General features: G+C 53.5%; 2 protein-coding genes and 1 pseudogene across 2 annotated transcripts in view; 1 reads left to right on the top strand and 2 right to left on the bottom strand.

Moving 5' to 3' along the window:
- Positions 1–15,228, top strand: part of LOC129480910 (arf-GAP with GTPase, ANK repeat and PH domain-containing protein 5) — a 273,520-nt gene that overhangs the window by 69,377 nt on the left and 188,915 nt on the right. The gene's annotated exons all lie outside the window — the stretch shown is intronic.
- The window catches only part of GLUD1 (glutamate dehydrogenase 1), a 225,577-nt gene that overhangs the window by 82,359 nt on the left and 127,990 nt on the right, over positions 1–15,228 (bottom strand). The window lies entirely within an intron of this gene.
- On the bottom strand, positions 5,502–14,413 carry LOC129480908 (NUT family member 2A-like; annotated as a pseudogene).

Below are 15,228 nucleotides of genomic sequence, written 5' to 3'. Positions count from 1 at the left end.
GTGGATCACGAGGTCAGGAATTCAAGATCAGCCTGGCCAAGATGGTGAAACCCCGTCTCTACTAAAAATACAAAAATTAGCCAGGCGTGGTGGCAGGTGCCTGTAATCCCAGTTACTCAGGAGGCTGAGGCAGGAGAATCACTTGAACCTGGGAGGCAGAGGTTGCAGTTAGCCGAGATTGCACCACTGCACTGCAGCCTGGGTGACAGAGTGAGTGAGACTCCATCTCAAAGAAAAAAAAGATTATACATTATGACCAAGTTGGATTTATACTTGGAATGCAAGGATGAGTCAAGATACAAAAATCAATCAAGTCATACACCACATTAATATAATGAAAGACAGAAACCACATGATTCAAACAAAGCATTCAACAAAATTCAACACCATTTCATGATTAAAAACAATCAACAAACTAGGAATAAAAGGAAAATACTACCACATAATAAAGGCCTTACATGAAATGCCCACAACTAACATTATGTTTACTAGTGGAAGACAAAGCTATTCCTCAAAGTACAGGAGAAAGTCAAGGATGCCCACTCTTGCCACTTCTGTTCAACGTAGTACTGGGCCGGAGCAATTAGACAAGGAAAGATATATAAAAGGCATTCCAATTGGAAACGAAGAAGTAAAATTATTTCTATTTACAGATTATATGGTTTTATATGTAGAAAACCCTAAAAATTCCACCAAAAAACCTGTAAGAACTAATAAATGATTTCAGCAAAGTTACAAAATGCAAAATTAACACACAAAAATCCTTTGCAGTTCCATACATTAGCAATGACCAATATGGAAAGGAAATTAAGAAGAAAATTTCAGACCAGGTGCATCAGCTTACACTTGTAATCCCAACATATTGGGAGGCTGAGGCAGGCGGATCACTTGAGGCCAGGAGTTTGAGACTAGCCTGGCCAACATAGTGAAATCCTGTCTCTACTACAACAACAAACAAACAAACAAACAAAACAAAAAACCCACAATTTTATTTATAATAGCATGAAAACGAATAAAATACTTCGAAATAAACTGAAATAAACTTAACCAAGAAGGCAAACAACTTGGACACTAAAAATTACAAAACAACAATGCTACAAGAAACCGCAGAGTATATAAATAAATGAAAAGACATCTCCATGCATATGGATTTGAAGACTTAATATTGTTAAAATGTCCATATTACCTAAAACAATTTACAAATTCAATACAATCCCTATTACAGCATTATTCACAGTAGCCAAGAGATCCCATCCAAATATCCCTTGGTGGATGAAAGGATAAAATACGGTATATACATACAATGGAAGACTAAGCAGCCTACGGAAAGAAGGAAATCATGTCACATGCTAGAACATGGATCAATCTCAAGAACATTATGCTAAGTGAAATAAGCCAATCACAAAAGGACAAATACTCTCCTTCATATGAAGTATTTAAGGTAGTCAAAATCACAGAAACATAAAGTAGTGGTTGCCAAGGGCTAAGGGAGGGAGTAGGGGGGAAATTAGTATTTAATGTGTACAAAATTTCAGTTGTGAAAGATAAAAAATGTCTAAAGATCTAAATTTCACAATGATGTGAATATACATAACATTACTAAATTGTACACTTTAAAATGTTTAAGATGGTTCTTAAAAAAGGAAAAAGCATAGGAATAAATTTCATGACCTAAGACTAGTTAATGGTTTCTTAAACATGACATCGAAACCACAGGTAACAAAAGAAAAAATAGATAAATTGGACTTCATCCAAAGTAAAAACTTTTGTGCTTCAAAGAGTACCATCAAGAAAGTAAAGGACAACCCATAGAATGGTAGAATATTTCTGCAAATTATATCTTGTAAAGCATTTTTATCTAGAATATATAAAGAATTCTTATAACTCAATGACAAAACATAAACCAGTTAAAAATTACTAAATGTTGAGTACACATTTCTCCAAAGAAGATATACAAGTGGCGAATAGGTACATGAAAGAGGTTCAACGTCAGGGAAACACAAATGCAAACTACGATGAAATGCAACTTCAGAACCACTAGGATGACTTTATCAAAAAGAGAGTTGATAATAAATGTTGGCTAGAATATGGAGAGACGCTGGGACCCTCATACAGCTAGTGGGTATATAAAATGGTTCATGTACACTGGAAACAGTCTGGCACCTTCTGAAATGGTTAAACATAGAGTTTCCATATGGCCCATCAATTTCACTCTTAGGTATGTAGCCATGAGAAACGGAAACATACATCCCCAGAAAACCTTGTACACAAGTGTTCTTAGAAGTATTATTCACAATAGCCAAAAAGTGAAAAAAACCCAAATGTTCTTAACTGATAGATGGATAAATTTTAGTATATCCATTAAGGGAATATTATTCAGCAACAAAAAGGTCTGATGTAATGATACATACTAAAAACTTAGATGACCTTGGAAATATTATTCTAAGTGAAAGAAGACAGATGTGAAAGACACACATTGTATATTCCATGCACAGGGCATCATGCGACGCTGAAGTTAGAATCAAAGTGAGCTACAAAGGGCAGCCACTTGGATCAGGTCCATCTGGTAGCTGTCAGAAAGCACAGCATGTTCACTAACAGGGGCCGGCCTTGCTCAGGTTGTCAGATGGAGTTTCCCAGGAGGCTGTGGCTTCTTCAGGGATCTGTCATCCAGTGGTGAAGGGAGGGGTCTCTGGAGCCAAACCTGCCTGGGGCCGCCCCAGCCGCACTGGATCCCAGAGAGTGACCTGGGTGCATGAGCAGGGAGGCCAAGCCAACCAAGAGCCTCAGCACACCCCCAGCACCTGCTGTGAGCAAGCTGCATAGCTTCCCCAAGCATGGACGGGACGACATCATGGGTATTTACAGATTTCTTTTCACTGCGTCCCAGGCTCTCCTGGTTCATGTGTGATACACTGCACTTGGGGTGGAGGTGTGCTGACAGTTGCAAAGGGCCAAGGCTTTCTTTCCCGTGGCTCTGATGCATGGTTTCCAGATACCAGTCATGAAGGAAGTTCTTCAGATTATGGACCTTGTGCTAGTCACATAGGGCTGCTAGGACAAAGTGCCATAGACTTGGGGGTGGTGGCACGTATTAAAAAAAGAAATGTATTTGTCACAGTCTGGAGGCTGGAAGTCCGAGGTTAGCATCCCAGTGGACGAGGTTCTGGTGAGGGCTCTCTTTCTGGCTTGCAGACGGCCGCCTTCTCACTGTGTCCTCGTGTCAGGGAGAGAGAGAGCTCTGGGGTCTCTGCTTCTTACCAGGGCCCTAATCCCATCATTAGGGCCCCACCCTCATGGTCTCTTCTAACTCTGAATAACTCCCAAAGGCCCCATCTCCAAATACCATCATGTTGGGGCTTAGGGCTTCAGCACAGGAACTGGGGGTGGGGGGAACGTGTGTTCAGTCTACTAGAGCCCCCCAGTCAGCCCTACTGTGCCCTTTTAGGGGCAGATTGTAGGGCTCAGGTGGGACACAGAGGTGGAGGAAGCATAAGTTCTGCCTCCTAGGAATGGCTCGGCCAAAACAAGGACAGGGACAGTGGGATAGACAACAGCCAGGGGGGTAACCATCAGGAGCCCCAAGGTGTCACTTTCAGCCTTTGGTGAGGAAGTTGGCTGGGCACCCACACATGCCAGAGTATGGACCATGTTCCCTTCAAACACGGCTCACTTAACATTCCTAAACCCTGCAAAGGGGCAGTGCTACCTTATCTCCTGAGGATGGCCCTGAATGTAGAGGAGTCACAGGATCTGCCCACATCACCCACCAGTGACTCCTCACTCCCCACATTTTCCCTGAGGGCCTGATGTGCACTGAGCTGGGGAAGCCCTGTCAAGATAAACTCTCTTTCCCAAAGGCCACAGAAGACGGCAGGCCTCCGACACTGCCCACATCGAGCAGAAGGGACGGGGCAGAGGGGTATCTGTCCGGCTGACTGCTGTGTTCTGTGGGCAGATGGGGCCAAAGAGGACTCAAACATGGCTCCCTTTGTCACTTGGCCGAGGGGCCAGGCCACTGTGTACCGGACAGCTTTGCCCCACCAGCCTCTGCTGCTGGGCCAGCCCCCAGCGCCATGACCACAGCTCTGCATGCAGGCAGTGCTGGGACCAGTGCCCTGGCGGTCACAGGGGTCCTGAGCCAATAAGGGCCCTGGGGGAGGAATCACAACTCAGACCGTGGAGAAGAAGATGTTGGCCAGGAGGGAACCAGGGTGGGTGCCGGGTCCTGTCCATGCTGGGATCTGAGATTCTAAGAGGTGGGTTAGGGGTAAGGGGGGCAGAAGTTGGCCCATGGGGTGAGGGGAGTTCAGCAGAGATTGGGAGGACAGGACAACCTGGGAAAGAGCAGAGCGTCCTCCCCAGCCTCGGTCCCTCTCCTGATGCAGTCCTCATCTCACTCACAGACTCTAGAAGTCTCCCTTCGGCGAACACCTAGCCCCCGACTCCTAGGGCACTTCCCAGACAGCCAATGCCACATCCCAGGTAGCCCCTGCTCTGCCCTTGGGGTCTGTGCCTGCAGAAGGGCGGCTGACCCTCTGCCCCTCTCGGCCTGGGCCCCAGCTCCCCCCGGCCCTGGAAGCAGCAGACACACCCACCCTGCGCCTGGTGGGCTGGTCATGCTTGTTCCCGTCGGTGATGGTGTGTTGAGAGGGAACTGCTTTAGAAACCAATGTAAATCTGTGTCTCCATCAATTCCACATGAGTTGGGTCATCATATGGGAAGGGAATCATAGCTGCGAGGGGCTCCATGCAGGACCTTGAGGGCCCCGAGGCCAGTCCCTGTGGCCACAGCAAGGAACATCTGCTTCAGCTAGTTGGACAAGACTCTCTCCTGCCCAGAAACAGGCAGAGCGACTTCCCCTGCTCCCCACCCATCGTCGTATCCCAAACACACCCGTGTGGACGGTCACCTCAACGTCTCCCTTCAGCCCAGTGCCCGCGCTCTTCCTGATGAGGGTTAAGCAGGAGCAGCCTCCTCTCCCCATGTCCATGTTGCAGGCAGCTGCCTTCTGCTCACCTCCACTGAGCACAGCAAGAGCCAGCCAGCTGTCTCCAATCCCAGGATTTTCCAGGGATGCTGATAATGATTGGAGGCCCCAAGAAGCCTCCCTAAAGCAGGCAGGGCCTTGTGAGTGGGTGGTGGGAGGGATCAGGGGTTCCTCAACATCTGTCAGTCCCTGGAGCATCTGAAGGGGCTCCCTACACCAGGAGGAAAGAGTGGGGCGGTTCCCTGTGGTTCCCAGTGCCTGGCATCTGCCAGTTCCTCTGCCCTCCCTCACAGACACCCTGCACGGAGCAGCACAGCGCGGAGGGCAGAGGCAGCAGCCCCGAGAGCATTTTCCAAAACAATTACATTCATTCACATTTACACACGAGGCCCCCAATGCACTGCTTCCCACTCCCACTCCCCAGCCCCTTCCCCCCAGCCCCTCCCTTCCTGCCCTCCCCGTTCAGCCACCCTCTCCCTCCCCTCCCTCCCCTCCCCTCCAAAGCTAAGGCCCAGCAAGATCAGCACTGGGGGAGAAGAAGCTTTTGACTGCTTTGGGGCATCGGATGCCAGAGCCCCACCCTTGGGGATTGGCCCCAGAGAGCTTGCCAAGAAGGCCCTACTGGCTACAATGCTGCTTCTTCTCCTTCCTGGAGACCAAGGGGTCACCTCTTCTCTTTTGAGACCGTGAAGGGCCACCCAGCCCCCAAGCCAGGGATTGCTCCCCAGAGACCCTGAGCCCAGGCCCTGGGTGGGGTGTCTCTTCAGCAGGGGATGGGCTTCCCAAGAGAGGTCGCTTCTTGGACTTGGTGGCAGGAGATGGTGCTAGGCTGAGGTCTCTTCTCTTAGCAGATGGGGGCTGAAGAGCTCCCTGGGGTCCACACTTTTCTGGGCTGAGAAGGCCCGAGGCAGGGACGGGGCTCTGGGGTAGCCACCAGGGCAGCAGCTTGTGCTGGGAACCCAAGAGGAAGGCCAGGCTGGGAAGCTCCTCCTCCTCCTCACTTGACCCTGAGCCAGCCCACGTGACTCCCTGACAGGAGACCCTCCAGGCAGATCCAAGGCATCCTTGGTACCCAGGCCAGGGCAGATGGGTCTGTGGTCCTGGGGAGGAGAGGTTGGCCGGGCAGCCCTCAGCCCAGGGGGATCCTGACATCCCAAAAGCACAGCAGAGTGTTTGGACCTGGCCATGCCAGTGTGTGCTCTGCCTCGTCCCTGAGGGTCCCAGGCAGCCGTCTGGGGTGGGCAGGTTTCCATGCCAACCCCTTGTTGGGGGTCAGGGATGTCTCTCTCTGCTCCTTGGCCAGCTGCAAACTCGGAAGAACTAGAGTCCAACCGGGCCATGCCATGACCAGGGGCTGCCCTCGCATGCTGTTTCTCCTTCCAGGGTAGGAGGTGCTTCTCCACTAGCTGCAGGAGGAAAGGGGGCACTTACTGGCGCTGCCCCAGGTGAGCAGGGCCCAGGGTGGTGGAGACCAGGGCACTTGGGCGGGAGGCAGGGAGGCCTGAGGCAGCTGGGCTTTAAGTCAAAGAGAAAGGGTGTGGCTCTGCTGGGCATCCCGTTGGGCCTCACAGCAGCTTGCATGCTGACTCCCTTCCCTGGCTCCTCTCCATCCTACTCCCTCTGAACCTGCATCTTCCCACCCCGGAGTGGCTCCCCAAGAAGCCGGGCATCCCTAGCCGGGGGGGTTAGACAATCAGGTGGGCCTTGTGTGCCGGGTCCCTCCTGCCCCTGGGGTACCTGGGCAAGGGTGAGTCCTTCCTCCTGCTCCAGCTCCTGGCTTAGGGCAAAGAAATCCATCTGTGGATCTGGGGAAAGCAATTCTTCCAGGAATCGGGGGTGAAGGACGGCCTCCACCTGGAAACAGAAGGAAGAAGGCATGAGCCTCCTGGGCAGGGAGTAGCCTGGAGCCAAGGACACCTGGAGGAGATGCAGAAAGCTGCCAGTGCCCCATCCCCACCCTCCTGGGGCTGTCTCATATCATGGTGACCACCAGCTACAGACACAGACCACAGACCTGGTAGCATACACACACACAGACAGAGACATACAAACCACACACAGACACACAAACAGACCCACATATGACACAGGAAAAGACACAGACACAGGTAACATACACACTCCACACTCACACCCACACAGACACACAAAGACACACAGTAACCACAGACACAAACACACAGCAACACACAGACACACACAATCATATACATAGACACTCAAATCCATGGAAATACACACACTGCTGAGTAGCTAAGGAACAGAGCTTAATTCCAAGGACCTGGGAGTGCCACCCCCTGGAATCCTGCAGGCCCCAGCACTCCAGGCCAGCCCACCTTGGTGACGAAGTCTTTCTGGGAACACAGTTTGTCAATGTAGCTCAGGAGGCCCGGGTCTGGGGGCGTCCAGTCCTCTTCCTGTGGCTGCTTCACTTCGCCCTCTTCCCATTGTTTCTCAGGCTCCCCCATGGCCCCGAGGGAAGGCCCCAGCAGCTCCTCCATGATGTCCACATGCTCCTGCACCAGTTCTGGGGGAATCTCATCAGGGACCTCGGTCTCTGCTGCTCTCTGGGGCCTGGGTGGTGGCAGGTGGGCCTTGGTCTCCACTGGCCTCTGGGTCCTGGGTGGTGGCAGGCAGGCAGTCGGGGCCTTGGGGCCGGCCTTGCTGGGAAGGCACACTGAGGCAGAGAGGGAGGAGGATGGGCGTGGTGAGGGCCGCTCCTCCTGCTTGCACCACACAGGGGAGGGCAGGGCTTGGGGATGTGAAGTGGGTCCCAGCTGGGTCAGGACCACCTGAACCACAGCGCCCCTGGAGGAGGCAGGAGGGGCACATCTGAGACAGCATTGCTTGGGAGGAAGTTTGGAGCCACCAATATGCCGTGTTCTCTCCCTGCTCATCCCTACTTCCTGGGCAGAGCATATGTGGAGTTTTGGACAGGCGAGGGGAGAGAGTAGCTAGGAAACTTGACCAGGTCGATACCCAACATGTGCTCCCAGAAGCTGTCCTGTTGGAGGGAGCAAATCCCCTTCTTGAAGGGAAGCATGGGGTGTGGGGACAGTGGCCTCCCTTGGCCCCTTTGGCCTTTGCCATGGCTCCCGTGGGAATGTGGGAAGCCATACCTGGCTGCTTGACCACCTCAGGGGCCAGAAGTCCTTGAGGTTCAAGCCTCGGTGTGGCTGGAGGAGGCAGGCACTGGGTCCCCTTCATCCATTGCGATTTCTGACTCTGCATCTCCTCCTCAGCCTCAAACTCCAGGAACCTGGGGGTGAAGGAGGCCCAGGCTGTGCTGGGAGGGTCCAGGCCCCCTCCCCCCAGGACCAGGCAGCGGCCGAGGGCAGGAATAGGAGGGAGTGCTTCGGGTGGGCTGTCCAGGCCCTCACTGGGTCCCATCCCCCAGTCCCAGGAGGGAGCTGCTTCCAGAGCTCTGGGCTCACCCTCCCTCACCCAGCCCCTGCAGAGCCCATGGCATCAACGGGGCTTCCTGACTAAAGTCAGGGCCACGAGGTCCAGGAGGGTCCCGGAGGACCCCTCATCTGGGTTTCAGCTGTCCAGGGGTGGGGTGTGTGGCAAAAAGCATCAGGGATGATGCCCAGATGCAGGAGTCCTGAGGCTGGGACTGTGGGCCCCTGAAAGATAACCCAGGGGCACGAGGCCTGGGAGACCCCCAGTCAGGAGGAAGCAAAGCTGAGCCCAGAGGACAGGGCCCCTTTGCCCTGAGGCTGCTGTCTCTCTGTCTTCATGGAGGGGACTGCCCAGGAGCAAAGGCAGTCAGGCCAGAGATGAGTCTCACGGTGTCATGGGCGCAGGTCTCCCCAACCCAACTCCCTGGCCAGGCTGGGATGGGAGACAACCGACTTCTGGCCACTGCTGTCAGGAGCCTGCACCCCACTCTTGTGCATAGTCACTAGTGTCCCTTCTCCCCATCCCCACAGCTGAAGGTGACCCCCTTTGGGCTGTGATGCTGGCTGCTCCCGCCATGACCTCCCACGTCAAGGCAGGGGTTGGCCCCAGGCCAGGCAGGGGGTGCTTCCCAGTAGGGCAGGACAGAGACCCCAGAGCACTCTAGGTGACAGAAGCAGCTTCCTGAGGGGGCCAGGGGCCCAGAGCGTCCTGTGTTTGTCCACACCCTCCTCATGCTCTACGTTGAGAAGCCACCACAGCCACCAGGCCTCTGTCATTCACTGTCACCCTGCCATGCAGGCCCTGCTCCCAGGACCCCAGACTCACTTTTCCGCCATCTCGTAGAAGATCATCCGGTCAAAGTTGCTCGTGTGCTGCCATTCCCGCATGGCCCGCCACAGTCCCTCCTCCAGGGTCATGGTGGGCTTCCCCCGGGCCAGGGATCGGAGAACTGGGCTATAAACCAGTGCAGTCAGTCCCAGTCTATAAGCCCACCCTTCATCCCAAGCCCACCCGGTCCCAACACCTGGCCCCTGTCCTCCCCACACCTGTCCTGCCATCTATCCCTGTCCTGTTCTCCCCAATGTGGGCTCCTCAGGCCCCAGAACATGCACCCCAAGATCAAACATCAACACAAGCTACTGAGTGGCCTCTCCGACTGCCCCTCGAGTCGTCGGTGTTGAGAAGCGAACCCAGTACTATGGGTGGAACATGTGTGTCCCCAACATTCCTGTGCTGAAGCCCTCAGCACCAGTGTGTCAGTATTTGGAGGCAATCAGGGTTAGAGCAGGTCATGAGCGTGGGTCCCAGTCATGGAATCCAAGCCCCGATAAGGGCAGGAGGAGACACCTGGGCTCTTGCTCTCAGCCACAAGGAGACACAGCCAGAGACAGCTCTCTCCAGCCAGGAGGGGGGCCCTGACCAGACACCCAATCTGCTGTCACCTTGATCTGGGACTTCTGGCCTCTGGAACTGGGAGACATGAATGTGTCTTGATAAAGCACCCAGTCTACGGGATTTGTTACGGCAGAGCCTGAGCTGACTGAAACAGCGTGCACACAGAATGACCTGGGGGCGAGGGTTAAAGTGCAGGTTCCAGGGCCCCAAGACTGAGCATTTAACCAGCTTCCTGGGGACTCTGGAGCAAGGCAGCCCCGGGGGACGTAGCCTCAGGGCCCTGGAGCATGAGGAGCAGGAGCACACGTCCAGAACCAAAGCAGGGCGGTGTCCAAGCCACTGCAAGCAGCAGGTGCAGCTCCCCACATTCCCACAGGAGCCATGGCAAAGGCCTGGGAGCCTGGGCAGCTCCACTCCAAGAATCAGGGTCCTCAGTGCACCCGGACTCCGCTCCAAGGGGGAATGCAACCAGTTCCAGGGTGTGGGGACAGCGAGATTGTTGGGGATGAAGATGGGGCCGCCTTCCACCTACACCCCAGGCAGGGGACTTCCCTAGGGGAACAGCCAGTGTGCTGCACGGTGGATGTGCTCAAGCTCCCGTTTGCTCATCAGTGGGAAACACAGGGTCACAGAGGCGCTGCAGGGTGGAGAGAGGCAGGGACTGGGAATGAAACCACAAACTCTCCCAGATGCTGACGTTGCTGCCTCACAGTCACCACAGTCCATGGCCCTGGGCTGCTGGGCTTGAGGTGCACTCACAGCTATCACTGGAGCCCGTGGCTTTGGGGAGTGCTCTCCTAGATGGCCTAGTCCTGATAATGATAGTAATGGGGACAGTAATCATAATTGTTGTCATGTAATGTGTCATAGCATGTGCCAGGCACTGTGCTATGCATGTCATATGTGAGTTCAAGTTATCTCTTCGCCATCTTCTGAATGAAGCATCATTGTCCCTTTTTCTAGGTGGGATTGAGGGTGAAGATGCAAATACCTGCCCAGCATCGACCCCAGTGCAGAGCCCAAGACCATCCCTCTGTGCAGGCTCCACCGCCTCTGTGCTAACTGGACCTCAGCAGAACTGCGGGTATGTGCCAGGTTCCTGCTGGGCCCTGCAGCTCCTCCATCCAGCCCCATGTGATGGGCTCCTGGCCATCAATACTGGGTTAAAGGGGAGGCACTGTGGTGTGTACTCAAAGACCTAAACCCAAACCGTAGCTCACATCACACCAGGAACCCTCTCTGACCTGGGTCTTCTGTAAACATTGTTGTGAAAATTATTGAAAGTAAAGATTGGCTGGACTCACGGGACAGTGACGGGAAGTTGAGATGAGGCCCCTGACAGTCTGTCCTGAGCCGCAGCCAGATTAATGTTGTTGAAAACGTACCTTCCCTAGTGCAACCCATCACCCTCACAACCGCCCTGCAAGCTCCCCTGAACAGCGTGACCTCCTGTCCATCCAGCAGCCTCTTTACATGTGAGCTGCAGGACCAGCTCTGGTGCCCCTGGGACACTCACATGAGGAAGCAGGAAAGCGCTTCGGTGTCAGGACTCTGGGGAAGGTGCCTTCGGGACCAGGGGCTTGTAGTGCTGCCAGAGTTGGAAGTTCTCATAGACACTCTTGGGGTTACAGGAGTCGCCTGGTGGGGCCTTGGCCTGGGAGGAAGCCAGGCTGCCCTCTCCACGAGCCCCTTGTGGCCATGGCCCAGCATTCCCTTGGGACACGGTGGGGAGCAACTGGGCAGCCGGTGGTGGTGGTGGTGGAAGAGGAAGGTCCTGGGACCAGCCTCCCTCACAGGCCTGGGTGCCCCCAACCACCTGGGCAGCCATAACAGGCACCACAGGAGCAGCTGCCAGGAGTAGGGGAGGTGGACACGTGACACCTCCGCAGAGGGCGCCTGCCAGATGAGGGGGCCCTGAGTTAGGACCAAGGTCTGTGCCTCAGGGGCCTTCACAGGCCCCACCTCTGTCCTCATCTGGACAAAGACGTTGGAAGCCCCGGCCCCACTCAGGCCGCGGCCATCCTGTCCTGCCACCAGAGGTGTGCTGGGGAAGGCAGACAGCACCAGAGGGCTGCCTGGAAGAACCCCTGCAGTCACAAGGGGCAGCCCGTGTGCTGGGGCAGGAGCAGGTGTGGTGAAGGGCAGAGCCGTGAACACAGACTGGGTATGCTGCGGAGACAAAGGAAAGAGGTGAATGGGCTGGGGTCTCCAGGTCCACACTAGTCACTGGGGAATCAGAGGGGAGTCCCAACAGCTGAGGGCGTATGACAGGGAAACTCTGCAGCTTGCAAGTGTCCCTGAGTGTGCATCAGATGTTCTGTTCCTCCATGGAGAGTCGCTCCACTAGAGAGCCTGGCCCCGGTCACCAAGACTCTCTGACCCCTGTCTCCCAAGAAGTAATAGCCAAGCCTTCGCTGCCTGAGGGTCTCCGTCAGGTGTCCCTGGCAGACCCTGTCAGCCTCACAGGCATCTCCCAAGCCATGGGTCAGGGATGAGTCTCTCAGCGGCTTGGTGGTCCTCAGCGTGCTCAGCAACAGGTGAGAGGCCTGCCCCAGGGCAGTGCTCGGCACTCAGAAGGCCGATAGGAAGCCAGAAGCTTCCGAATATTATGGTCCCATCTCCTCTTCAATCATCCTTTTCCTGAAGCTCTTGTAAACCCCTTTCTTTCCTAGCTCAAACACAACAAAAGAAAACCACTGGATGGAAATCTTTCCCAAGCCAGCGCCCTAGGAACCCTGAAGATAATCCATAACTCATCACGCCCAGCATGTAAGTGATTGTCCTGGCACCACCCACAGCAAGTGCTAAATAGGGGTCGGATTCGGGCCACCCTTTCCTCAGTACTCGATGGTCCCGGCTGCTTCCCGAGGAAGCTCTGTTCCCAGGGAGCAGGTCTCAGAGGCAGTGGTGGAGTTCCCTGGGATAGTGTCACTGCATAGCCAGCAGCAGCTGCACACGATTAGAACACAGCCAGCAAATGGCGAGCAGCAGGGCTATCAGGGGAAGTGTCTAGGGATTTTCACAGCTGCTGGTCATGTTACAATAGGTAGTGGGACAAGGAGCCCATCTCTGGGCCTTCTTCTTTGAGCTCCCAATAACTGAATATAGTGACCAACCAAGAACCAGGGGCTCTTGGGCCACGGGCCAGGTGAGGCAAAGTTGTCTGGAACTCATCCCTGTTCACTAGGACCTCACGCAGTCTCTAGTCAAGGGGAATAAGGAATACAGCACATGCAGCGCATCATTCAGGACACATATCCTAACTTAAATAATAATTATAATAATAATAAGAGAACCATCTTCCTATTTGTGCGCTACTCTCCTTCCTCTACTGAAAAGGAAACCAGCCTTTCCAGACCCTTCCACTGAGAACCAGCAAGAATCCACACCTGTCCCCTGTTCATGAGGTAGTATAAATGGAACAGGAGCAAATTCTTCATCTCCACAGTAACACAAAGTGCAGAGGACAGGCCATGAGCTAGCAGACAAGAGGAAGTGGGTCTGAAGACCTGAGTTTCCACAAAAGGGCAAACAATTCAGAACAACTCAGGAAACCCAGGCCCTGTGTAGCCTGAACTTCCCCATCTGCCCCCACCCCTATTAAATCAAAGCCAACAGCTACCTGAACTGACAGAGAAGCCATCTCTGGGGAGGGAGCTGAGGGGCTCTGGGCTGTGGCAGTTACAGTAGCCCCCAGCCTCGCCCACCCAGAGGCTGTCACTACTTGCTCTGTCACAGCCCACCCACCCAACAGTTTCCTGGCTGAGACCACTTCTCCCCACTCCTCCCTAAGATCTAGAAAACTCCAGTCCAAATCCCTCTGAACACTATGGAAGGGCACCTTCCAGGTGCCTGAAGACACGGCACAGGGTTCAGGCTTTCTGTCATCCTCCTGGGGCCACCAGCACAACACCATCCCACCACTCCCTACAAACACACAATGACGTGACCTGTCTCCTTCTAGAAAGGAGCAACCCATCCACTCTGTCCTTTCCCCTACAAGGTGTATTCCCCCAGGCATCTTGGTCCACCTCTAAGGAGCCATCCTCCCTAAACACAGACTCAGGGTGCCATGGCCATCCCCAGGTGTGATGTCCTTGGGGACATCCAGTTGCTCCCTCCCTCCTCAACATCAGCCCTATCAACTGTCCCCAGGGGCAGTGTCAAATTTGAATTCCCAAGGAGTTGAGGCATGGCAGACTCGGATAATGCTCCCATCCCTACAGGCTCACCTCCATTTGAAGCCATCCCCTCAGGCTGGGCACTGACAACCACTGTCTGGCAGTTTCTGCAATGAGAAAAGTCAAGGGTAAGACCCAGAGAGTGACCTGGCTCAGCAGATGCTCCTGAGTCCAACTGGAGCAGGTAAAATTTGAAAGTAAACAGGTTTGGAACATAGGACCCCAGACATTCTGCAGAGGGGGAGGGGCAGTGGGCAGCTGGTAGGGGTGGGGGACATTCTGTGAAGAGCTTCGGCCATTAGGCAAGAACCTGAGTTTCCTTTCCAACTGGAAGGCAGCAACAGAGATGGTGTGCGCCTCTTTAGGCAACTTTTAAATTGTCCTTCTGACTCACAGCAAAAGCTTCTACCTGATGTCCCCTTTACTTCCATTCTTTATCGACAGACCTACTTTTGTGCCAATCAACCCATGCTCCTTCCCATTTTGGCTCTTTCCCACTCTTGATGAATTTCAACAGGGGCTGCACTTGGTGAACAAAATTCAAAACACGTTTTCAGTCTGAGAAACACAGGGGTTCTTAGGAAGGCAAGGGGACTGGGTGTTTGAAATCAGGATGGTCTCAGCCGATCCAGGCTATTAGGTGGCTGTGTGCTCATCATTGTTTAGGAAGCAATCCTTGTGCCCCCAGGTCATGTATGTTGCTGGAATCTCTGTCCACACCAGCAGGCCAGCCTTACTTCCCAGCTCCTTTGCTGGAAAGCCTCAGTCCAGGAAAGAGTGGCTACGCGACCTACAGCACTGAGACCAGAAATCCTTTCATTTTGTTTCCCAGCATATTGTGATGGTGTTAAATGTTTATTTTTTATCTTTTGAATGATTTTAATTTAACCAAGCAATACTTTTCATGGCTCCAAATTCAAACGTGCACAGTGGAATAGGCAATGACCAGCCTTCCTCCCATCTCTTTTCCCTGGCCACCACATTTTCTTTCCTGGAGGAAACAGGTGTTATCTGATTGTTTCTCATCTTCACTGACACACACCCTGGCTGGCCTCTCTCAGCTCACTGTTGGCCTCATCTTCACCATACATTCCTCTGTTTGGAATCCAGTGTCATCGTATGTGGTTCTCTGCGTGGGAATTATTGTAGCCTGTCTTTAAAAAAAACTTCATTCTCATTTCCACACTGAGAATCACTGTCCGTTTATTAGTGTCAAAATGACAGGAAAGAGCACTCATGTTCTGTGTTGCGAACATGGG

Source organism: Symphalangus syndactylus, chromosome 4, assembly GCF_028878055.3.
Source record: "Symphalangus syndactylus isolate Jambi chromosome 4, NHGRI_mSymSyn1-v2.1_pri, whole genome shotgun sequence".
Classification (NCBI taxonomy): Eukaryota; Metazoa; Chordata; class Mammalia; order Primates; family Hylobatidae; genus Symphalangus; species Symphalangus syndactylus.
Note: the sequence above shows the minus strand (reverse complement) of the source record. Positions and strands in the feature narration are given on the sequence as shown.